We start from the raw sequence: 27129 nt of genomic DNA, 5'->3' as shown, positions 1-27129 counted from the left end.
ATTTGTTGATTATGAGTACCACTAAATACCTGATTGTTCTGTCTCATTGGCTGGTTTCTAGTGCTACTGAGGCAAACTTTAATTACTCAGGTTCACTTAAGTGATTGTGATTGGGTATTTATTTACAACATCATAACCCTGAACAACCAAATTCTGAGAAGCTTAGGTCATCAGTCCTGAAGAATTGCCTAGATCGACAACGAGCCTAGTATGGTAATAAACATGTTGACCTCCATTTCATAGCTGGTTTAGACCATTATATCCATATCCGGTTACATACAGGTTTTATTATAGCAAAGGGACCATCATATTAAAATTCACTTAGGTGCTCCTTAGTTCATTTTAATTCACTACACACCAACTTACACATATTCACACACAGAGCATAGTTTCTCATACTTCACATTCAGCATAAAAATCAAAGGATCTCTGGCAAAGAACCCCCTCGAGGGGCCTGTCGAGCATTGCAGCACCGGCCCAACGAGGTGCTGCCCTATGAGGAAGCATGACACCCATCTGGGTGTGTGAGGGCTATTGCTCCTGAGCAATCAGATCCCCTGGTCTCGGTCCTCAGTGCTCCACTGACCTATACGATTTTTTGCTTTATAATTCTCTCTTACAGGAACTGTATATCCTTGCTGTTTACCAGCAGCAATATTATGTCAAAAATATCGACAGACTATAGAAGAGAAGAATATATTTTTTTATGTAAATAATAATATTTTTTTAAATATTGTTGTCCATAGTGATGTTTACTTTAACGTTTAACAAAGCTGTATTAAATATTGTTTCTTGATGAATGTAAGATATATTTTTATTTTATTCACGGTTATTAAAATAGGTGTTTTGTGTATTTTAGCATAGTTTGTGAGATTTTATGTATAATTAAATTGTTTTACATTTAACTAATAATTTATGATTTAGTGGCGGGTTGTTGTTTTTGTAGGGAAGTAGAGTGAAATGTTATTTAAATTACAAATTATTATTATTTTTGTAAATTATTTTTTATGTTAATTAGAGATGTGATTGGTAACCAATTACATTAGTTACTTAAATTATTGATTGCAATGTTAATTATTTACTATATTTTGATTAATTAGTAATTCATTCATATATCAGTTAATAAGAAGCTGTTTAAAATGGATTTCATATTTATTGTTTGTTTTAATTTTATTTATTTTATTTCATTATTTTCTAAATGTTATTTATGTTTTATACATCATTTATTTGAATCTTTTGCTTTATCTGTGTTTTTTGGCTAGGAGGGAAGGCTGTGTACTCATTTAATGTTTTTTGTTGTACATTTGTTAAATTATTTTGTCTTATTATTTTCTTTAAAACTGTTTTTATTGGTATTTCTAAAAAGTTATAATAGGGAGGTGGAAGCCTCCAAACAACAAGAGGAAAGAAGAGGAAGCACAGGAGCGGACAGGGGAAATGGAGAAAGGCACAGGACCCGAATCAGTACATTTGGATGACATTATTACCTCAGCACTACAGTATATCACTTTAAGACCAGGACTACAGGGAAAGAAGTATCTCATAGGGGAAGGCCATGCAGTGGTACACTGTTCAGTGAGCATCTCAATGAAGTAGGACACAGTTTGCAGGTTATGCTCACTTCTAGGAGTGTCAGACATTTAGGGGGCTCAGGGGTGTCAACATCTGGCACACCTCTGGAGACCGCAATAGGGTCCAAAATAGGCAAATCCCCCTAGGCGCAGGTGGGGGGGGGGTGGTCCCTACATCTGAGATAAGTGACTAGTGACTCCCAGATGTCCACTGAGAGGAACTTGGTGGTAGCAAGTCCCAGACTGTGGATAGTGGTTCTTGGCAATAGGCTGCATCCTGCAACAAGGCATCAGTCTTGGGTATGGCTCCTATACCCCAGTACATACACATCATTTTGCTAGAAGCAGAAGCATAGCTGTGAGTTGTCTCAAATGACTGAGTGCCCTGAGGCCAGGAGTCCAACTAATGGGAATTTTGGGAGTGGATGGCTCGTAATCTGGTACAGAATAGAATACACCTCAGACCAATATTCGGCCACCTGTGAACATTCCCACGCAAGATACAGGAATGAGGCCATTAGCGCTGAGCATCACAAACAGTGCGCTTCATCCACCAGTCCCATGTGTAGTAGTTGCAGCGGGGAGCAGTATAACTTGTGTGAGAATTTAAAATGGAAAAGGTGCACTCTTTAATTAAAGACAGCGCTGCAGTTTGACCGCAGCAGTATATCCATTTTGTGAGTGTGATGGGAGCCTTAACGCCAAGATCCAAGGCTGTGCAAGCTGCCGGAGTACACACTACGGCCTTATCTTTCATTGTTGTGTATAGGCTACTTAATAATTTGAAGTGTTTGTTAGGTGGTGTTCTAGCACATGGAGTATTTGTGGTGATGCGGGGAATGCGGGGTGCATCATGTGGCAGGTAGCATGCAGCTGGTGGTACAGCAAGATGTCCAGCATGGTGGGCCTGCGGCAGTCTGCTACTGTGAGGGGGGTATAAATTCACAGTCTGGGTATAGGTCAGAAAATGTGTGCAGGCTGCGTCAGTGTCCATGTGGGTGGGTGCTGTTGCGGTTCCATGCAATAGGAATGGAAGGAGTGTAGAGGCATGGTGAGAGTTTGCGGTGACACAGGACATTCCAAGCCACCAGTCACCCTCCAGCGAAATGATTTCTGTTCACATGGGCCTGAAAGGTTAATAGAGCACTGTGGACAGCGGATGCAGACTTTCCAAGTCTGCATCCACCACTGTGTAGGGCGGAAAGTGCGTAGGATAAAGCCAAAAGTGGAGATATTGAGCCTAAGAGCATAGAGCCTAAAGTGATATGTGAGGCGCATTGAGGCCTCCCTACTTGAATGGTAGTGTAAGCATCTCCTAAGCTAACCCCAGCTGTTTCACAGCCTAGAAAGGTACACTAAGTTTAAGCACAAGTGCTGGAGGAATTGTTAAATGAGATGAAGTGGGATATTAAGGAACAGGTAGGGGAATTTAGGTAGTATGACCATTTTTGTAATCACAATCCAGCCAGTGCGGGCCATGGGCAATCTATTCCTAGTCAGAATCTGCTCCTCGAGCCACATCATGGCACTGCCGTAGGAGGCCCGTCAGAGCTCTTTTATGTGTTGGCTAATAGAGATATTCAAATAACACACTGGTTCCAGGGCCCATTGTAGTTGGCATTCTGAATCAAATGACTGAGTGCCCTCAGCGTGGGACAGAAGAATGGATATGGTCCAATTTACATAGATACCGAAGAAGCCAACAAATCTAAGGACCTTGAGAATGACCGGGTCAAGGTTTGTTTGAGGTTCTTCTATGTATAGCTTACATGAATATTGACATTCTCTGGTCTGTAACGATAAGCCTCCGGTGTGCGTGGTGTTTCCACAGCCTGGTAGCCAGCGGCCCCATTGCAATCGCAAAAAAGGAGTGGGGATAGTGAGCATTCCTGTCTGGTGCCACATGTGACCGGAAACAGGTCCAAAAGCGTTTAATTTAATCGCAATCTGGCCTTTGGGGATGTATATAAATGGTGAATCAGGTGCACAAATCACAGTTAAGACTGAGGCGCACCAGGAGGGAGAAGAGAAATGCCCACTCCAATGAATCAAACACCTTTGTGACATCCAGGAGGGCGGCAACTACAGCGAGCTGGGGATCCACTGAGTGTATAAGGGTGCACATTGTGCACAGATTATGCACTGTGGAGCATTCCAGTATGAATCCTGACTGGTCTGGGCAGACTATGTCTGGCAGCAAGGGAAGCAGGCGGTTTGCAAATAATTTGGCAAAAATGTTATTGTCCACGTTAATAATGGAGAGCAGCCGATGCGCGTTGCATCAGTTAACCAGCTTGTTGGGCTTAAGTATCGTAAGGATTATCACTTTGCGGAGCGATGGTGGAACTCCCTCGGCCATCCTCGTACATCACTAGGGGGTGGAGGTTCAGGAGGCTGGCAGATTCCTTGTAGAAGGACGTGGTGAGACCATCCAAGCAGGGCACTTTGTCACTAGGTAGGCTTTGTATGATCTGGAGCACCTCCTCCTCAATGAAGGGGAAGTTGAGGAAGAGTCGTGGACCCAGTCAAGTCAGAGCAACTGGATAGTGTGAAACTAGGCTGTCAAGTCCTCTCCACTCAACACCAAGGTGGCCATGTAGAGTCGGGTGTAGAAGGTTGTCATAGTGTGGAGTAGGCCGACAGGTGTAGAATGCTGTTCCTGCTGTTCATCAATTAATTGAACCACATTGTCCGAAGTGTGTGGCCTGCGGTTGGCTAGGGTCTTCCTAGGATGTTCCCCTTCATCGTAGAGATACGCAGTTGCTTCCCACATCAGATAGTTTCCCTCAGGGCCTCTTCATCATATTCCAAGAGTTTTTTGCAGCTTGACTCCATGGTAGAAGCAATTTTGTGGTGAAGTATTCCAGTTCAGGGGATCTAAGGTTTCTCTCTAGTTTTGCTAGCTGCGCTCGGATTGCTTTGTGAACACCTGGCTGCTTTGCAATGCATACACTCCAGATGACTACTTTAAAAGCCTCCCACAGCTTTGATGGGATAGAAACAGACCCCATGTTGGTGGCGAAGAAATCAATGATTGCAACGCAGACCTCATCCCTAAAGAATGAGTTGCACAGTGTCCCAGGGACTAAGCACCAAGTGAAGGCCTGCAAGGTAGTTAAGGGTAGGGATAGTTCCAGTAGTACTAGCGCATGGTCTGAGAGTGTAGGGGATATGAGTGACACTGAGGTGGTCCAGGTGAAGGCATCTTGGGTAAGTAGCCAATAGTCTATTCACGACCATGCACCATACTCAGTTGTGATACAGGTGCCCTCTTCGCTGCATGCATTTTCAGGTGCCAGACATCTGTTAGGCAATTGTTCCCCATCAAGGTGTGGAGCTGCACTGCAGTGTTGGGGTTAGGGCAGCACAGGGTGCCAGAGAGATCAATGTCAGGGTCAAGTACTACTTTGAAATTGTCTCCCATATCACCGCACCATGTCCCGGGCTGGCTATTTGTCACCATACATCTGAGAAGAATTCTGGGCTGTCAACATTAGGGACGAGGTAATAATTACTGGGTGTCTGTGGAGTGTGCCAGCGACGAGGATGTATCGTAAAGCTGTGTCACAAATGGCTTGATTTAAGTGCCACAGAAGATCCTTGCACAGGAATATGGCAGTGCCCCAAGAATAATTAGAATAGAAGGATACATGTGTTTCCGCACACCAGGGTGTGCAGGTGGGAGGTCATCTACTAGGTGAGGTGGAGTTCTTGGAGAAAACAAATATCTATATGGTGCCTCTTGAGCTACACAGCGATCAGTCTGGCCTTCCGCAGTCCAAGAGCGTTCCAGGTCAGGCATCTAGTTGTGGTCATCCCACTTTTGAGGGTGGTAGTGATGTGCAGTAACGAGTGACAGCTGGGAGAGGCCCAAAGGTTTGCGTGGTGCAGTGGCATGTGTGTGCTTTCTCAAGTGTGGTGCAGCCAATGCTGTGCGAAGGCATAAGCACCCAAGGAGTCGAAAAAAACACAAATCATACAATCCAAGCCTCCTGCCACCCACCTGGGAACACAGATGGACACATCTTACCCACCCACCACCACTGAATCCTGCAACCCAACAACAGTGTGCAACAATGGGAATCATCTCTGGAAGGCATCAGAGAGCCAGGCATATGACCCAGCCAGGGGACACACTGGGTGGCTGATGTAGGGTATTATTGTGAATTGTCTCTGAGGTGGCTATCATCAGGGTGAGGCAGGGACACCTGCGAAGCTGCCACATGGGCCGAGATCTGGCAAGAGAATTTCAGACGAGCTTTGTTATCTGTGAAGTAATGCGGCTTTTCTTCATGGAATATATAAAGTTTTGCAGGATACAACAAGGAATAAGTAATGTCTGCCTTTTGCTGGATGGAAGGAGACCTAATTTCCTTGGTAATGGATGGAGCATGGCTTGCGAGGTTCCCAATGACTACCTCACGGTAATTGAAGAGCATGGCAATTATGTTTATGGCTGGCATGTCAAGTGGGGGGCTCAGGCCAAACGACCTGTGACTCCTCTCTACTACGAAGATTGCAGGGACAGAGTCCTCCATCAGGGATTGCAGCATTGCTCCCACAAAGTCTTCCATTCTGTCTATTGCAGTTGTTTCTGGAGCATCTGGAGGTGACTCCCCACCCCCCATGGACACCTCTCCCAAATCGTGGTGGTTGCTTTGGAGATGGTGGGGTGTGGTGAATCCATCAGTTGGATGACTGGGTCACCAACATCATATGCAGCTACTGGGGGTGAGGTCTCCAAGCAGCCACCAAGATTTGAGAGTGGTGTCCGTGGGTGTCACCTGCAGACACACCCAAACCTTGCAAACTGTCTGGCCCAATGCAATCAGCTCTGCTGACTCCAGTGTCGGCCATAAAGGTGCAGTGTTTTTGGCCATTAAACTGCCCAAATAATGGCTCCAGCAGCTTCTCTCCCACTTACATAGGCACCCTATGAAGGGGTGCTTCGGATCAGGCCCGGAGACTGAAGAAAAGTGCCAGCTAGTGACATCCACCAGTGGAGCACTGCTAGGCAGCAGCCATCTTGCTGCCGGGCTATCTAGGTCCTCCATCACATTTAATTTTATATATTTACAATGCATATTTTTTTTTTATTTTAAACATTAAATATGTTTTAATACTTTTATTTTGTTAGATAGTTATTTACTTTTTACTTTATTTTTAAAACAATTATTAGGAATTTGAATGTTATATCTAACACTTCCAAAGTCCAACACTTACCTTGCAGTAGGAATAGGAAATCAAACTCCTTAAAAGTCTAACACCTTCCCTACTGTTGCTTATATTGGAGTTGGAATAGTTTATCTATCCCTTCCAAAGTAAAGCACTATCCCTATTGTTGCATAAAACAGAGTGAGAATAGTAAATATAACCCTTCGAAAGGCAAACACTTTCCCTGCTTTTGTTAACATCATTGTGTAAATAGTAAATCTGACCCCTCCAAAGTCCAACACTTTTCCTACTTTTGCCAACATCAGAGTTAGAAGCACAAATCTGACTCCGACTCCTTTGAAATCCAACACTTTTTCTAGTGTTGTTTATTTTCAATTTTTGTTATATTTATATTATTTGTAATTTGTCTTTGATTATACTATTCAGTAACAGGAGTTCTAATTTTGTGTTTAGATGTTCTTGTTTTAATTTAATGTTCTTGTTTTAATTTTATTTTTTTAAATTCTTTGATAATATGTGTTTGTTAATTTTGATTCTTGAATTATTGTTGGGATTTTAGACATTTTATTTAAGTTGTTTAAACCTTGTGTTTATATATATTTTTAAAATTATGCATGCATTTATTTCACATTATTAATGAAAACTATTTATATATTCATTTTAATTTCAAAAATAAGATTTTCATAGCTTTTTCTTACATAAATGTATGTTAATTTCTACTTCTGAATTATTATTAATATTTTATTGTAATGTGTTTTAAACATTGTTTAATTATAGGTATATATATATATTCATATATATATATACTCATACACACAAACATATATCTTTATCTATATATATTTAGACAATACTAATTAAAACTATTTATTTTTCATCATATCATTATGTAGAATTTTAATATTTTAAATAACTTTCATATAACAGTAAATACATGAATATTTAAATATACTTAGTGTAAGTAATTGGGTTGCTGGTTGCCGGGGTGGGGGTAAAACCCTTTCTCAAGCAGAAACCACAATCTTGGGTGAAGCCACAAGCAAACCTCAAACTAACCTGCACTCCCCCTCCCCCCCAAGCAGCTTGGCACAGTGCAGTTGGGCTTAATTTAGGGGCAATGTGTAACGTATTCCTGTAACAGTTCAAACAGTAACTCAATGAAAACACTCCACAAAAGCATTGCACACCACATTTAGAAAAATAGACTAATATTTAATAAATACAACAAGACCAAAATGAAAAAAATACAATTAGCAGAACTGAAGATATGCAGTTTTAAAGATGTTAATGAAAATAGAACCAAAAAGCACAAAGTGCCCACTAAGGATATCTGTTCTCACTGGACTAGGATAAAGTCACAAGTTCAGTCCTACCGCGATGGAGCAAAGGCCAACTACAGGGATCCAGTTAGGGCAGCTGAACAATCATACCTATAATCCTGGTTGGAGAGTATTGTGAGGTCCCGTATCGAGGATGCATCATGCAGCTGAGGTGATGCTTCGGTTCCGAGGAGCTGTGAAGTTGCGATGCAAGGTCCTGCGTCGTCATCAAGGATCCCATTGATGAAGGCTTGCGAAGCGAAGTCTGGCATTGGGGATGCATCACACAGTCGAGGATGTTTCTAGCAGTTGAGGCATCTTTTCGGCGGAGCTAGGGGGCTGCAATACAAGATCCTGTGTTGTTATTGAGGCTTCAATCGATGAGAGATTTGTGATTAGAGGGCATGTATCGGGGAAGCTTCGCACAGAGGCAGTTGTGATGCAGGCTATGAGATTGATGCGTAGTCCTTGCACTGAGAGAAACCTCACAGCAGAGTCGATGTATTAGTTCATGCTTGGGATTGTGCCGCGCAGCAGAGGGGATGCATTAGTTCTGCTGGGTCCACAGATGAGCTGGCATACCACCTTCAGGCTCACCTGCACAGTTTCAGGACTGGACTGGCACCACTTGGCAGGGTAGGATTCACAGATGTATTAGTCCAGGTACTCGGTTCATTGTTGTTGGAGCCTTCCTTCCCGGAAGCTCTAGTCAGGAGGCCAGCCAGCAAGCCCTTGGAGTCACTCTGTGGTCCTTACTTTGACAGATGCAGGTTCAGATCTTCTCACCCAGGCAGGAGGGCAACTGGTAGCAAGTCAGCACAGCAGAGCAGTAGTCCTTCAGAGCAGCAGTCCAGCAAAGTAGCAGTCCTTTCAGCAGAACAGTAGTCCTTCTTCTTGGCAGAGTATTCACAGGTCCAGAACTGTACTCAAGAGTTGGTATCTGAGGTCCAATAATTAAACCTGGGCCTTCCTTTGAAGTGGGAGAAGTTTCTAGAGGTTCTCCTTTGAAGTGCACAGATCTACTGCCTTCACTGCCCTGGCTCCATACTAACTAAAGGGGGTATGCAGTTGTTGTGTGGAGGAAGAATGCAGCCCATTCAGGTATAAGTAGGGCTTATCCCTCCCATCCTCACAGTGATGACCCATCTACGCACACCTAAGCTCTCTATTGTGTGTGGCTGTCTATGAAGAATACATCAAGCCCAACTGTCAACTACACCCAGTTATGCAACCAGATACAGGTTATCGTCACTAAAAGGCTTGAGGCAGGAAAATGCCAACTTTCTTAAATTGGCATTTTCAAAATTGTAACCAAAAATCGAAATTCACCATAAAATAGGATTTTCCACTACAATTCCTAAGACAGCAAACATGAATTGACTACTTCTTCCCATTTGTAAGTTACAACTTACTATTAGTAATGCGGTAACTGCATTGTTATCCTGTCAGAAAGGCAGCCCTTGCAGTAGTGTAAAAAGAATGAAAGAGTCTTTCACTACCAGTACATGTGGAACTTAAATGTACATTGCACCCTGCACTCTGGGCTATTCAGGGTCTACCCTAGTATCTGAGGGGTCACGTATATATATTAGAAAGGTAGGTTTGAGCTTGGCAAATGGTACATTTTGTAGGTTGAAATGGCAGTTTAAAAGTGCATACACAAGCTGCAATGGCAAACCTGAGACATGTTTAAAAGGGCTACTTAAGTGGGATGCACAATCAGTGCTGCAGGCCCATGAGTAGTATTTAATGTACAGACCCTGGGAACAGGCAGGGCTACTTTACTAGGGACATACAAGAAAATGAAATATGACAATTGGGTGTAAGCCAATCTTACCATGTTTTTGGGAGCGAGCACAATGACTTTAGAATTGATTAGAAGTGAGAAAGTGTGGAGAGTCCTAAGATCAGCCAAAACCAATTCAGGCAGAAAATGGAGGGTAAAGTCAAAAAGGTTAGGGGTGATTCTGCAGAGTGGGCCAGCACCAACATTTACCTTTTTTGTCAACATTCTGTTCCTTAATATGTTTGATTCAATATTGTGGTAGTTTACATACAAAGTATGAAAGCTCAATTGTTTTCCTCGAAATTCTGTCATACAACCATTGCCATCCATAGGTAAATAGCGTGGGATTTTGATGATACTTAGAACATGAGCAGGATGTATCAAACAAGAATCTGTTTCAGCATTGCACATGTTTTGTGTAGAAAACAATGATTTTACACAAATGTAAAATAAGTTGTTAAAGAAGCATTTTTTAATACTGTGCCCTGCAGTGCTCATCTTGAAATGTGCCACATACACACTTCTGACCACCAGCGGACAGAATGAATTATTACTTAAACACAATATGGGACTTGTTTTCAAAATTTTTCCTCACATTCTGTTCCTGTGAAAACAGCTTGTGGGCATACAGCCAACTAAAGCGTTCATTTTTAAGGAAAAAATTGTAAAACACAGCATTTCAGATTACAATTAAATGTAGAAATTATGCTACGGCCGACCCACAGACTAGGCTGTCTCAAATATGTGGACAAAGTCACTCTTCTCCCCTCCACCAGTGCTCTGATCAAGCTGGCACTATTTAGTTTATATCTAGGTCTGTCTTACCTGTTTCCTGAATACCACAATTTGGGTGGAAGCTGGTTTTTATTTGTGTTTTCCTGATTACGGGTCTTAATATATGGGAAAAAGGACCCTCTACTGTACTGTATAAGGAAAGTAAAAGTCACTGATTTGTTTCATAAGGTCCTAGAATTCTGAAATGACCTGCAGTACCATTTTGCATAATAATTGATGGTATTTTATTCCCTATAATACATGGTCATATCATGCCTCTTCCCTGAAAAAGCTTAAACATTTGTGGGCAGATTTATGAAAAGTGGCACTGCACTAGGGCCCATGAGCGCCCCCCTAACGCCACCATGGGTGTGCCATATTTAAAATACGGCGCACCATGGTGGTAGTCCGGGGTACTAGCTTCATCATTTTTAATGCTAGTCCAGCTCTTTGCAGGGTTACCATCAAAAATATTGACGCTAATCCTGCAAAGCACCCAGAGGCCCATTGAAAACAATTGGATCCTCCCTTTAACTCCTGCTTTTAGCTGGCTTTAAAAATGAGGATAAAAATGATGCAAAGAAATCTCTTAGATTTCACTGAGCTAATTTTTGTCACCTCCTAGCGCCGGAACGCCCCCTTGCAAACATTATACCTGGCGCAGCATTGCCATTTTGTAAATATGACAAAACCTTTTTGGCCTTCCACCACCACGTTAGAGTAAATAAAATGACGCTTACTTTGGCGTTGGAATGGTGCTAGGCCCTCCTAAATCTCTTAAATGAGAAATTAAACACACCTCTATGTAGGTAATAATTTGATGCAAAAACATTTTACATGTAGTTTGATAGAAGTCACTAACACACAGAGAGATTTATGTTTTTGTGTAATGAACTCTAGCCATTACAAACAGACATGTCCACTTTCTACTAATTGCTGTTAGTTTCAAGTAATATTATTTTAGAAGAGCTCTAAAGCTAGCTGTCCCTTTATTGCCTAAAGACCAGTTGTAATTTTGCTCAGTGACCTGCCTTTCACACCGAATGCTGGCTCTTGGAGAAGATATTGTGATGTCACAATCGAACTGTAATACCTTACAGTGGTAGAGTAGCAACATAATTTCTTACTATAGGCGATTAGATATGTCATAGCAAGAAAGTAATAAGAAAATTAAGGACAAGTTTTCAGACATATATTAGAAATCTCTACATATTATAAGATTATTACAATAGAATATAAGGAATCCTTTGAGTTTTCACCTATCACATCTTCTACAGAGTTCACTTTTGTAGCTTGATTCATCCAAATGTATCTTCTTTTTGTTCATTGATTGATGTTGTTGAAGCAGATATGCTAATTAGAAATTATTCATAAATGTTTATATGTTATGATTTGCAAAAGTTCATATATAGATTAATTGTAGAGAAAATAATGTGCACGTTTGAAAATGTGCCCACGGAGAATGGCAGTCACTTATACGAAAGTTGTACTAAAATATTTAAAATAGGTGAAAAAATGTAATAATAATGTAGTAATGTGCCATATTGAGATGTATAGGCAATGTTTTGGATTATATTGTAGAGTTAACTTAGCCAAAGTTGTGGCCTAGTAGCCAGGCCTCATGCAGAAGCTGAATTATAGAGCATGCTGGAGGAAAGCGACCGTGTTAAACTAACCTTGACCACTAGTGTTAATAAAATCTGCTTTGCTAGAGTTTTCTGCAGTGTACCGATGGACAGGAGATGATGGAACTAAAATTGTTACAATTTAGTGTAAGGCAGACTTGATTTACTTTCCCAGGACTCAAACAATAGAGGCACTGACTTGAGAAGAAGATGCAACATTTTCGATACCTGATGAGCCGGATAATGAGAACATTGTACAGTAAACCAATCAATTAACCGAGAATGTTGAAATATTAGAATTTATAAATTTGTAAAAATAATATTATTGGTTAGGGTAATAACTGGTGACTGACTGACCAATTGGGAATTAGGGGGATGGACTGAAAAACTCTAATAAAAAGTCATGACAAGGGGCTAAAACTTCAGAGCGATGATGAGATGTGAGGGGTGAAAAGCTCATGCCAGAAAACGTGATTTGATATTCTGTTATTGGGCTCATGCGCTGAGAGCCTCATGCGTTGCTGATAAATTGATGACCTGAAGACGAAGACTGGCTTTGTTGCTGATCCAGTCCGTCGATAGGTAGCTATGGCAATGTGACTGATTAACTTTGTGCCTTTTCTTCTAGGTACCAACTGCGCTGTTTAATAGTTTTTCTCTTAGCTAGATGTTTTCCAAATTCACGTTTCTAAATTGTTTTTGCATGAAGTCCCACATGCTAAATGCTAATATGGGTTAGGTATGATTCTTTGGGTGACGTTGATAGTGACAAATGATTGACAAACTTATTGCTGAACTCTGCTATTGATGTTGATATATTCATCTTTGTTGGCTTATGCTGAAGCATTAGAGTATATGTTTTCTCAAGTTCTGATTAGATTGTGTTATTGGTGGTCGCTAACAAACTAATTCTGAGGCGATTGAATAAAGTTTGAGTTAACCTTATGCACTAGAGTTGTAACTAATAGGGAAATAAACAATTTTGAAATGTATATTGAGTTGTGGTTATTCACGAAATGTTGATATAACTGTCTAATAATTAATGATTCTCCTAGTGGTTATTGATAGATCATATTGAATATTGATAACATTGGTCACTATATGGCTAAGATACTCCATGTGATCCAAAAGGTTCATCTGCCTATACTTGTCCCCTTATAAGTTAAGTTACTAAGGACCAGGTGCGCTGGCAGTTTTTGGTAGCAGCTTGATGGTTAGTTTCCTTGGAGAACTAGTTTTGTGGTGATAAATGGTTATGGTGGTAGTTTAAGTTAGGGTTAGTTATTCATTTTATGAGGTCTGAATTTTGGTTTTTCTGAAATGGCAATTGTAGCAAAGATGATGTCCCCATAAGCCTAGAAATGACTTTCCCAAATCCTGGATCCCGCTAGTAAAGTTGGGCATGTTCTCGGCGTCTTTGTGATAGTGTGAAAGTGGTGGGATTGAGCTTGCAAAGGCTTATGCAGACCGCAGGTGAATTGTAATGTATGTAGGGGAAGTAGGGAGTTTGCGTACTTCAGTTGAGGTTTAGTAGGAGTGTGCGTATTCCGCAGTATGAGAGTAGGGAAGTCGTCAAACTTCATATGTGTGTGGCGCTTTGCGCTCAAAAATTGTCCACGTGGTTGTTGGTGATGTATGGACCCTGCGTGGTCTAAGACTCCAGAGTATATTGACAAGTGTAGGAGACACTTGGTTATATGTTGTAATCTGTTCGGTTTAGTAGGATGATCAAGTGTGGTCAACAAGTCAATGTGTGAGTTAAACAAGTAAAAGAAATCTTTGACTGATTTTGGCGAGTCCTATGTGCACCGGGACAGACCCATAGATCAGTTCAGAGTGAAATTTGAGGGTCGAATTTTGCTGGCAAATGTGGGAGACTGAGAAAGAGGAATAGCTGCATGAGCTAAAGTGCCAGCAGTGAAAATCCGTAAGGTCTCTGAAGCAATTGTGTACCTTCCTGTAGTAAACCAGCAGGTTTGTTTTTGGTATTGGGTTTTTGGTTAGTGCTCGCAATATTTTGCATTAGTTTTGTGTGAATTGGAGTTTAGGAGGACAAGCCGCAAGACTTTGTCAGGCGCAGTGTGTGAGTGTGACGTCAGAGTGAGCCACGCTGGGGTAGGTTGGTTAGTGAGAAGAGTCGCAAGCGGATTGGCAGCCGTCCATAAGAGGCAATTGGTTGAGTAAGCGGGTGAAAGGGATCTTGGGAGTAAAAGTCATTTCCTTATTGAATTGAATACACAAAAGATAGCAAGATGACGTTTTTCAAAGCGTTCAGATGTGCCATGAAGGGTGATTCTTACATTAAGATGACAGTTAGGGAGCCTACCCCACCGGAAAATTCTCCGGCATTTATTGTGGTGGAGGAGCGAGGTGTTGCGCCATGTCTTTGGTTAAAGCACTGGTGCAAATTGACAGAGAAACAGGGAGCTTTAGCGTTTCCAGAGTATGGAACGTTTAATTTGAGAAATTTGGATCAGTTATGAATGACATTATATGAGACGAAGCCACTTCCGAGGCCAGCACAGTTTGAGGCTTTAGCGGTTTGGGAGCTTGTAGCTAGACAGCAGCAACAAATGACGTTCCAAATGAGAATAAGGAAGGTAGAAAAGTCCTTAGCAGAAGTAAGGTGGGATCGGGAACAGAAGAAGTGGAGAATGACGACGTTACAGGGTGTTAGGTTGTTTCCTGCTATTGCAGAGGAAGATGAGTCACAAGAGAAAGAGGATGCTGGCAAGAGTGATAAGGGTTCAGGAGATAAGAAAAAGACTTATGTGGAAGAGGAAGATTCAGATGTTGAGGATCTTATCACACAAATATTGAGGGATCGACCTCCGCCATATGTGGTGCATGAAGAAGGTCCAAGTACCAGTTCTGTTCAGATTGCTCAAGCACAAGTGACAGGAACAGTGGGACCAGTGCAGACAAATAATGGGCAGGTACAAGGGGTAGTGCAGAGTACTCCTAATGCAGTGACTACTTCAGTGGTCCAAGCGCAGATGCACCCACCATTGATACAGAGAATTTATCCAGATGTACCAATTCTTGAGACAACTTCAAACTTAGTGGTGCCGTCGGAACAAGTGCTTTCGAGGCCAATGCTAGTTCAGAACGAGCCGACTCCAATGTTGTTGCCTCAGGCACAGCCACAGGGTTTGCCGAAGTTTACGCCAATGACAGGGACACAGTCAGATGTGACACCAGTGATGAATCAGAATATAGGAGTAGCCCTTCCACAAAATGTGAGTGTCAGAGCAGCACCAGATGCAATAGCGCTGTTGGTCCTGCTGTACCATTGTTTGCACAAAAGAAATCGAATGTAGGAGAACAGGGTGAAATGTCACAGAGCCTCATGAGGAGGGGAGTGAGAGATCATGTGCAGGTGATATCGTCTATGGGTCAAACCTTTGATGGATCTAGACCGTTAATGGATCTTAGTCCACTTGTTGGGCTTCCAGATGCAGTAAGCGGACCGAGTGCAAGTCAGAGCTTGAAGCTTTTGACACCGCAAACTCCAGGTGCAGTGGTACAACAGGTGCCATTGACAAATGCAAGTAACATCTCGTTACACAGATTGACAGAACAGCAATTGAATGAGTGGTTGGATAGTTTGAATACTCCTCGAAACGTGTCCAAGGGTGAAGAGCAGATAAATTGTGTAAGGTTGGCTACCGAAATAACCGAGATAGTTGAGGGAACGGTTGGAGTGAATAGATTAGAATCCTATAGAAGAGCTGAGGTACTTGTGTCCGAGGATTACGAGAGAAGTGGGCAAGATACATCAGAAATTGGCAGATCTAGCAGACAATCACTCATGACATAGAGATTGAGAGAACAAAACACTTGAAGGGGAGTTACAAGTTAGATTTCGAGGAAAAAGACTTTGAACACATGAGGTCAGCAGGGATGAAGGCGCATCTAAAATAATTATTGCAGAGTGCTCAGATTTGGGGAGCACTGGAAAAGTTGGAAGGCAGATGGGCAAAGAAGAAGGTTAAACAGAAACGAGATTCACAAGAAGGGTCTGAAGGTGTTCAGAAAGAAAAGGATCCATTGAAAATTGTACAGATGAGGGAAATTCCAGGAGGGCAGTTTGTCCATGTTCCATGGAACAGGAGTGATATTGTGTCAGTCACAAATGATTATCCAAAACTGAGAGAGAAACCGGTTGAGTGGTACCAGCAGACAGATAGATCTGTGAAGCTTTCTAAGAGTCTGTGGGAAGACTTGAATACCTTGTTGGACATAGTGGTTCCAGCTGACTTGTGGGTTCAATGTAAGAGAGCAGTGGATTGGCCAACAAGTAAACCGGAAAGGGATAGAGTTACAGGTGCACCATCACCTGAAGTGATGAAACATTATTATAAGGTGATTGAGTTACTGAAGATGAGAATCTCGCCTAAAAATATTGACTGGCGGAGGATTGACAGGATGGTGCAGGAGGTGAAAGAGTCAATTCATACCTACTATGAAAGATTGCTGAAAGCGTTCAAAGAGTACAGTGGTAAAGAAGCAATTGAACCAAAAGACACGTCGCACTTTGTGTTTAGGTTCGCCAAAGGATTGAGACCTGAAATAGGGCAGATGATTAAGAGTCATTAGATCTGTTGGCAAGCAAAACCGATTGATGAGGTGCTGCAGTATGCGAAATACTGTAGTGATGAGATTAAGTTGAAGCAGAAAAAGTTGAAGGGGAAAGCGATGGTGATGCAAATTAAGGCAGCTCAGACAGGAGTGCAAGGAGCTTTAGTGCAACAGATGCCACAGCAGCAGGGGACTGTCATGTTCCAACCACAGATGAGAGGTAAGGGTCGTGGAGTCAATATGACTTGTGGTCCGGATTTGAGTACTGTAGTGATTCAAAATGATGTGCAAGGGATGAAAAATATGTTACTGTGTCATCTGTACAGAAATGTGGGACAATGGAAGCGGGAGTGTCTGTTGATGGTGCAGGATGGTGTTGTTCAGCAAGGTGGTGATGTCAATACATTCCAAATTGTGAAAGTCCCTAGAATGAGAGGACTTAATCCGAATTTGCAGAATCAAGTGCAGATTTTTCAACCCCTGCAGCAGGTGCAAGTGACGCGTGCACAAGTGACACAGTTACAACCAATGCAGCAGCAGGGTCCTATGGTACCTAGACAGCAAATGCAGATACCTCAAGCCCCGATGGAACAGCAACAGATGATGCTTACTCCACAGATCACAGGCCAGAGACAAGACAGAAATAACGACACAGTACACAAATTCCCGTTACATAGTGAGAATGAAATAAACAAAAAATGGATGAGTATTAGTTCGGATGAAGAGCCATATATGCTTACAGCTTCATTAGAAGTAGATCAACGAGGACCCTTTGTGAAGGGAAAGGTGATGGGTCACGGGGTTTCATTTCTAGTGGACACAGGAGCTACACGCTCTACAGTGAGAAGTGCAGAAGTTCCAAACTTATCTCTTTCAGGCAGAACAGTTCAGGTTGTGGGGATAGCAGACAATTGACAAATCTGATCACAGATCCAGTACAAGTTGAGATTGGCAACTTCCAGGAACTGCATAAGTTTGTAGTTTGTGACTCAAGTCCAGTATCTCTACTGGGAAGGGACTTGTTGTGCAAGACCAAATGTTCCATTAGTTGTTCGACTGCAGGAATAGAGGTTCAGACTAATAGTGATGATGAGGAAGAACAGGAACCTGAAACTGATAAGGAAAATATTAACGAAGAGTACCCTCTGATTGCCTTTTTCCCGATGTTTACTGTGAAAGAATTGCATGCAGACTTGCAGGGAACAGTACAGGAGAACGTGTGGGACCTGACAGGTAAAGAAGTGGGCTTGATCAAGGGAGTGGAACCGATTAAGATTACCTTGAAGCCGAATGTAGTGTTTCCACAGCTTCCACAGTATAACATGGCACAAGATGTTCTGATGAAAGTGGTGCAGATAATTAGAGATTTCCTGAAACAAGCGGTTTTGAAAGAAGTGTTGAGCAGTCCATGTAATTCACTGATAATGGGCTTGAAGAAGCCGTGTGGGAAAGTACGCATTGTGCTGGAATTGCAAAAAGTGAATGACATGGTGGTCAAGTGTTGTCCTGTAGTGCTGAACCCAGCAGTGATACTGTTTCAGATTCCATGTGATGCAGAGTGGTTCACAGTGGTTGACTTGTCACAAGCTTTCTTTTCTGTGCCACTTCATGAGGATAGTCGGTTTCTTTTTAGTTTCAAATTCCTAGTTAGAGTCTACAGCTGGTGCAGGCTTCCACAAGGGTATACGGAATCACCGTCTCTGTTCAATCAGATCCTGAAAAAAGAATTTGGAGTCATTAGAACTACTGTACCAATCGACTCTAGTGTAGTACATTGATCATTTGCTAATTGCATCCAGGACAATGGACGAGTGTAAGTATGACTCGATTGCCCTGTTGAATCATTTAGGAAAGTTTGGACATAAAGTGTCACCTTTGAAATTGCAGTTTTGTCAGAAGTCATTGAAATACTTGGGACTCCATATTGAGAAAGGTTCGAGGAGAATCTCCAGAGAGGGGATTACCATGATACTGCAGAGAAGTCCTCCGACGTCACAGAGAGATGTCAGAACGTTTCTGGGAATGGTAGGTTATTGTCGTCAGTGGATTCCAAATTTTGCTGAGATTGCCAAACCATTACAGCAACTGACACATAAGGAGGTTACTGACCCCAGAACTTTAGATGAGGATCAGATGAAAGCATTCACTGAGCTGAGAGAAAGTCTGTGCAGAGCTCCAGCATTGGGAATGCCTGATTACACGAAGCCATTCACATTGTTTTATCATGAGCGTGATGCTTATTCTTTGTCGGTCTTGCCACAGGTCCATGGAGGTGCTTATCGCCCAGTAGCCTATTTTTCAGCTACCTTGGACCAAGTTGCAGCAGCTTTACCAGGTTGTGTGCATACGGTTGCCACAGTTGGTCAAAGCCTTTCACAATGTGAGGGAGTAGTGATGGTATACCCTTTGACAGTAATGGTACCTTACTCTGTTGAGATTTCACTGACAAGGACGAAAACACAGTATTTGACTGGGCAAGATTGACAAGGTATGAGACGAGGATACTAGGTGCTCCAAATGTAACATTGAAAAGATGTACAGTGTTGAACCCAGCAACATTACTTCCAAGCAATACTGCTGAAATTGAAAAGGAGGAAGACATCAAGCATGATTGTCTTGAGGTAACTGAACTGCGTACAAAATGAAGGCCTGATATCAGAGATACACGATTGGAAGAAAATGATCAAAATGTCTTTGTTGATGGTTCATGTCTCAGAGATGGTACAGGGACATTGGGAGCAGGATACGCTGTATGCACAATCACTGGTACATTAGAAGCTTCCTGGCTTTGAGGTGTATATTCTGCACAAGTAGCAGAATTGGTAGCTCTTACTAGAGCGTGCCATGTTTCTGCGAGACTGAGAGTCACAATCTATACTGACAGCCAATATGGATTTTGGATTGTTCATGATTTTGGTCAATTGTGTACGCAAAGAGGTTTCCAGACTTCTACTGATACACCAGTAATAAATGGCGACAAGATAAAAGAGTTGTTGTATGAGATACAGTTACCTGAAGAAATTGCCGTGGTGAAATGCAGTGCACATCAAAAGGCACAGGATTACATCTCACTGGGAAATGGATATGCGGATCAAGTCGCAAGGATTTGCACATTGTACTGTATATCGTTCAAAGACAAATGGGAATTGATGTCAGAAGAAGATAACACATGTACAAATTTTGCATTGAAAGTGATTGATACTCTGGAAGAGTTGAAAACATTGCAAAGTAATGTTCATAAGGAAGAGAAACGTCTGTGGGCCAAATTGAAATGTGTTCAACGTCCTGATGAGATTTGGGTTTCTGAGGAGGGTCAGATGGTCCTGCCCAATAGTTTATTGTCGCAAACGGCCCAATACTACCATGGTCAGGCACACATTGGAAGGGATGCCATGGTTAGGGTGTTCAAGATTGAATGGTTTAACCCTAAGTCCAGGCAGGCAGCAGAGGCAGCATGCCATCGCTGTATAATTTGTCAGCAACTAAACGTGGGAAAAGGGACATTGGTGAATTTGAGCCACATTGTGCTCTTCCAATTTCAGGAGAATGCAATTGAATTTAATTGAGATGCCTGCGTGTGGAGGTTTGAAGTACGTGTTGGTAATTGTGTGTGTTTTTGGTCACTGGATTGAAGCATATCCTACCAGAAGGAATGACAGTCTTGCAGTAGCAAAATTGTTGCTTAGGGAGTTGATACCACATTTTGGGTTTCCGATCTCTTTAGAATCATATAGGGGAACTCACTTCAATAACGAGGTGATTAAACTCTTATGTGCAGCACTAAACATCGAGCAAAAGTTGCATTGTAGCTATCACCCTGAAGTATCAGGACTAGTGGAACAGATGAATGGTGCCTTGAAATCAAGAATTGCAAAGATGTGTGCAGCTACGAATCTGAAATGGCTAGATGCATTGCCTTTGGTGTTGATGTCAATGAGAAACACACCTGACAGGAAGACAGGGCTGTCGCCTCATGAGATACTCATGGGCAGAGCAATGAGATTACCAGCAGTTCCAGCCAATGCACTTGTAAACATTACAGAAGATATGGTGTTGGACTACTGCAAGGGTATGGCTGATGTGGTTTGCTCTTTCTCTCAGCAGGTGCAGGCCAGTACCCTGCTACCCATCCACGATCCAGGGCACAACCTGAGAGCCGGTGACTGGGTCGTTGTCAGAAAGCATGTTCGCAAGATCTCTTTGGAACGGCGTTGAAGGGGTCCTTATCAAGTGATGTTAACAACTACGACAGCTGTGAAGTGTGCAGGACTCCTGAACTGGATACACGCGAGCCATACAAAGAAACTGGTATGTCCACCAGATCATGAAGAAGCGTTGTTGAAAGCACCAACAACAGGGAAGCAGGTCGCCGCACCTGAACCAAAAAAAGAGCTAATAGAACATGAAGTTGAACCAGAAGTTGTGGAAGATGGTTCCATTACCCCTGTAAGAAACGAAAGTGAAGAATTACAGGAGGGTGCGCAAGAACCAATCTCGACGGATACAGCAGGAGAGCCTAGTTCAGCAGAGGTTCTCCCAGAAGCAGACGTTGCTGAAAAGCAGACAGAGCAAGTACCAGACCAAGAGGGGTAAAGAGTTGACGGGTCAAAGTCAACGTGATCCGAATCCTCCTGAGCCAGTTGCAGGTCCATCAAGAGAAAACACCATAGAGAAAGAGAAGGAGAAGAGTCCAATCTTGAGAAGAATATTAACAGAAGGAACAAGAAAAGGAGATAATTGGCCTGAATCGCAGATAGGGAAGAAAAAAGGAACTGTTCATGAATGAAACAATAGAGGATGAAGTGGATACCACGAGAAAAGAAGAATTGGGTGAAGGACTAAGTGGTGATCGAGAGTTAAAAAGAAAGAGAATAGCAAGTCGACGCTACGCAGGTCCTGAATGGGCATATGCAACTACCAATGAATGGCAACACGAGTTTATGTCTTTTTGTTTTGATAGAGAAGTTCAGAGTCAGTACTTTGATGTAATCTGAAGGTGATCGAGGAAGCTGAATAGTTGAGCTAATCTGAAAAACCTAAGAAAGAGACTGTTTGAAAATAAAACTGAAAGGGACATTGATAACCTGATGTGACACTCAAAACCGGATGTGACAAGCTGCTAATCGATTTGACAAAGGAAAAGGGTTCCTGGATGTGAAACTGAACTGTGAGAGAAGAATTTTTCTTTATTTTTGATTTTACTGCACTTTATATAAGAGTTACTTCTGCTTTCTGATTATTTACAGATCATGGTTGAGCTAAATAATCAAGATAGAATTGCCAGGCGCTGTAGATAAGTGAGTATTGGATTGGCAGTTATGTGTGGAATCTTGCTTATAGTGATGATTGTGGGAATATCTGTTCATGATATGAAATGAGCTACCATTACTTCTGTTCCTGAAACTACTATTCTAACAGCGTGAGAGAGGTTTAAGTTACATGAGAAGTACTTGCATGATTATACTAATGCACAAGGGGAGCTTTCTTCTAACGTTTTCTATCGCTTATTGAATGAGTATGTTGAGACAATGGATGTGAGGAATTGTCTTGTGTGTAAGCAAATTCCTTCATCAGTAGAAGAAGGGGCTATGTACCATAGTCTTCCACTAACGTATGGAATAAGCTGTAGCTTGCTACTAATAGGGTTCTATAATCAAGAGTATATACAGTATTTTTACTCTAATTATGATTTGGTGTTTTCGTTTGTTCCTATTATTAGATATCTGAGTAAAGTAGCTAAAGAGCAAGATGTAGTCTTAGTTAGAGTATTCTTTGAGCCTACACTAACATTTGGAACCGCATATGCACACAAAAATAACCTCACATGTTTGCTTACACCTTTAAAAAAGAGTTTCATAGGGCGTACTGATGATAGGAGAAGAGCATTAAGGGAGAAATTAGAAAAAGGTTTAGAGAAAAAGACTTACAAGAACGATTATGCTTACACTGCTATTAAAACGTAAGGGAAATTAGCCTTCGATGCACTACATGTAGGGTAGCTTTGTATATATAGCCCCAAATCAAGCACTTATTCTTTATTTATGGGTACGAGTAAATGTAGGGATGTGTTTTTGTTTCAGAGTAAGTGGGCTTTTAAGTTGAATGATCAGGACCCTGCGATTCCTGGGATTTATTATATTTATGTACTAAATGCGTATTACCGTCTTCCAAGAGGATGGTATGAGACATGTTATTTAGGAATAGTTTTCCCTAAAATTTACTAGATAGATGACTTAAAGAAGTTTCCAAAATTTACTGAATTACATCATAAGCGACAGAGGAGAGAAACCTCGTCTGCAATTGTGGGAGATATCTTTTGTGCAGTGATTCCTTCAGTGGGAGTCATTCTGAATTCGATCAAGATACGGAAGTTGTCGACTACTTCTGATAGATACTGAATTAGCCACGGATAGAGCTATAACGCTTCAAAATAGGCTTGCTTTAGACATTCTTTTAGCGAAAGACGGCAGAGTCAGTAAGATGATTAATGCTAGGCATTGTTGTTCCTATCTGCCAGACAATGATAAGGAGATAAGAGACTTAGGGCCAGATGTAGGTAAGTATGGTTTTACGAGTTGCAATTTGCGAGTCATAGTGACTCGCAAATTGCAACTCGCAAAACCACATGCAGAAAGGTGTCTCAGACACCTTCTGCGACTCGCTATGGGGTCGCAAAGACCCACCTCATTAATATTAATGAGGTGGGTCGCAATTTGCGACCCCATAGCGAGTCAGGGCACTCATGGGGATGGTGGCCTGCTGGAGACAGCAGACCACCATGTCCGTGACTGCTTTTAAATAAAGCAGTCTTTTTTTTCAAAGTGTAGCCCGTTTTCCTTAAAGGAAAACGAGCTGCACTTTGAAAAAAAAACGAAACATTTTGTTTCAGATTTTTTCAGGGCAGGTAGTGGTCCCTTGGACCACTGCCTGCTCTGAAAAAATACTTTTTTGTCCAGTCACAAAGGGGAAGGGGTCCCATGGGGACCCCTTCCCGTTTGCGACTGGGTTACCATCCACTTCAAGTGGATGGTAACTGCGATTCCATTAGCGGTCGCAAATGGAATTGCATCGCATTGCGAGTCGCAAATAGGAAGGGACCACCCCTTCCTATTTGCGAGTCGGAAATGCATTTTGCGAGTCGGATCCGACTCGCAAAATGCATTTCTACATAGCAAAGAGGCATTTGCGACTCGCAAACGGCGATTTTCGCCATTTGCGACTCGCAATCTCTTTGCTACATCTGGCCCTTACTCACTAATCTGACTAACTCAAGTAAGGATTTGAAGGAATTGAAGTAGCCAGGTGTTTGGGAAAAGGATGAAAAGGATTTGCTTCAGTGGGAAATTGGCTTAGTCAAATTTCGAATGGGGGTATTATTAAAAATCATACAAGGGATATTAATTATGATTGCTTGCATATTAGGAATATGGGGTTCATGTAAATTATGTCAAAAGATAACATTGAAAAGATCTAAAAATAATCAGAGGAGGGAAGAACGAAACAGGGAAAGAATTTACAGGGAAGATTTGAGAAGGAGACAAAATACAGCAGAAACAGAATTGTGAAATGATGGGGAAAGAAAGGTGTGATGACATATTTAGTCATCAGAGGAGGGACTGTTGAAGCATATATGCTAATTAGGAATTATTAATAAATGTTTATATGTTATGATTAGCAAAAGATCATATAGAAATTAATTGTAGAGAAAATAATGTGCAAGTTTGAAAATGTGCCCACGGAGAATGGCAGCCACTTATACGAAAGTTGTACTAAAATGATTAAAGATACGTGAAACAATGAAAAAATGTAATAATAATGTAATATTGTGCCATATTGAGATGTAAAACCTATGTTTTGCCTTACATTGTAGAGTTAACTTAGCCAAAGTTGTTGCCTAGTTGCCAGGCCTCATGCAGAAGCTGAATTATTAGAGCATGCTGGAGGAAAGCGACCGTGTTAAACTAACCTTGACCACTTGTGTTAATAAAATCTGCTTTGCTAGAGTTTTCTGCACTGTTCCGATGGACAGGAGATGATGGAACAAAAATTGTTACAATTTGGTGTATGGCAGACTCGATGTACTTTCCCAGGACTCAAACAATAGAGGCACTGAAAATCTCTAATAATAAGTCATGACAAGGGGCTAAAACTTCAGATGCAATGATGAGATGTGAGGGGTGAAATGCTCAAGCAAGAAGACGCGATTTGAGATTCTGTTATTGGGCTCATGCGCTGAGAGCCTGATGCGTTGCTGATAAATTGATGACCTGAAGACGAAGTCTGACTTTGTTACTGATCCAGTCCATGGATAGGTAGCTATGACAATGTGACTGATTAACTTTGTGCCTTTTCTTCTAGGTATCAACTGCAGTGTTTAATAGTTTTTCTATAAGCTATCTGTTTTCCAAATTCACATTTCTCAATTGTTTTCGCATGACGTCCCACATGCTAAATGCTAATCTGGGTTAGGGAGGATTCTTTATGTGACGTTGACAGTGACAAATGATTGACAAACTGATTGCTGAACTCTGCTATTGATGTTGACATACTCATCTTTTTTGGCTTATGCTAAAGTATTAGAGTATATGTTTTCTCAAGTTCTGATTAGATTGTGTTATTGGTGGTCACTAATAAACTAATTCTGAGCAGATTGAATAAAGTTTAAGTTAACTTTATGCACTAGAATTGTAATTAATAGGGAAAAAAAATTGTTAAAACTTATATTTAGTTGTGGTTATTCACGAAATGTTGATATAATTGTCTAATAATTAATGATTCTTCTAGTGGTTACTGATGGGTCATACTGAATATTGATAACATTGGTCACTACATGGCTAGGATACTCCATGCGATCCAAAAGGATCATCGGCCTATACGCATCCCCTTGTACGTTTACTTGCTAAGGACCAGGCTTGTTAGCAATGTATACATATACTATCTTGATTTTTTTCTACTCAGTCGGTTCCCTCACAACACTCTCTCTTTTGGCTCAATGTCTGCTGTCTCCCTTTGCAATCATCCATTTCCTCCTGTTCTGAACTTAGCTCCTCCTCTAGCATTACCTCTGTCCTTTTTCCTCCTTCAATATCATTCTCTTTGTGACCGGTCTCTTTTCTATACTCTACCACCCCTGTATCTTCCACTGGAAGACATTTTGCCTAAATGTCCATTACCCTGGAAGTTTTTGAAAGCCATACAGTGGTAGCCCATATTATTGTACTGTTGTTCTTTCTTCTCAGTTACCGAGACAAAACAACACTCTACTTCTTACCTCTCCAGCACAGATGTGGCTCACTTCTGCCCATTTAAGCCTGAGTAGGCCTAAACTGGTGCATGGGTAGGCTCCCTTATGGTCTGTCTCCTCGTGAAGAACCGGAAGGTGGTGCATAATCCGGTTAATCATTGCTGACTTCTTGACAACAGTGATTCTTTAAAGTTTAAATTGCAGTAATACAGTGATATCTGTGCCGAAGGTTTATCTCTGCTGACCTCCCTTTCATGCGTACCCTCTTCTTTTAAAACATGTTTCCTCCGAACAGTTTGAAAAATCAGACTTTAAGAGGGTTATTTGAACATTGTAGCACATAAAGAAGGCCTAACAAAATAAAAATCTTCAGGCTGATTCTCTCTTACAACACAGCCGGACAGCACGGCATGCTCGCTGCTCGGCTGACTGTCTAACAAGAGATGTACAATTTCAAGATGGATAATTACAGCAACAGGGGTTCCTGGAATGTACTCTAGAGAGTAGAGTCTAACACGCACTTCCAACAATCCTTTCAGGATTAACTGCGATCAAATATTTCAGACTTCTTTAAATCACTGCGATTAAAAGGAAGGAGAGTGATCAATTGATCATGCAGTTACTGTCCACATCCAAATGCTTGACAGACACCCGATATAAGTTAATAATTAGCACACAATATCTCTCCTAAACTACGAGTTTCTGAACTATTTCATTTTCTTGGCAATGAGAATGGAAAAACAAAACCATATGATATCCATCCAGGTGAGTCTGTCACAAAGGAGCAACCACTAACAATAGTCGGCAATTTCTAATGTGGTTAAGAATGTGTCACCAGTTGATAATGAAAAGGCATTTGATTGGAAGCAACGAAAATACTGACTACTGTCTTGTCTTTGTTTGGATTTGACCCTCCTTGTATCTATTCTTGATTCTTGCCTTGATTTACCATTTATCAAATGACTACAGTGTAAACTAAGAAAAATAGTTAACAAGTGTGACACAAATAAAATTCTAGCAAAATTTATTTGGAGGCCATGAATGGTTGAAGATT

Source organism: Pleurodeles waltl, chromosome 8 (genome assembly GCF_031143425.1).
Source record: "Pleurodeles waltl isolate 20211129_DDA chromosome 8, aPleWal1.hap1.20221129, whole genome shotgun sequence".
NCBI classification, from domain to species: domain Eukaryota; kingdom Metazoa; phylum Chordata; class Amphibia; order Caudata; family Salamandridae; genus Pleurodeles; species Pleurodeles waltl.
Note: the sequence above shows the minus strand (reverse complement) of the source record.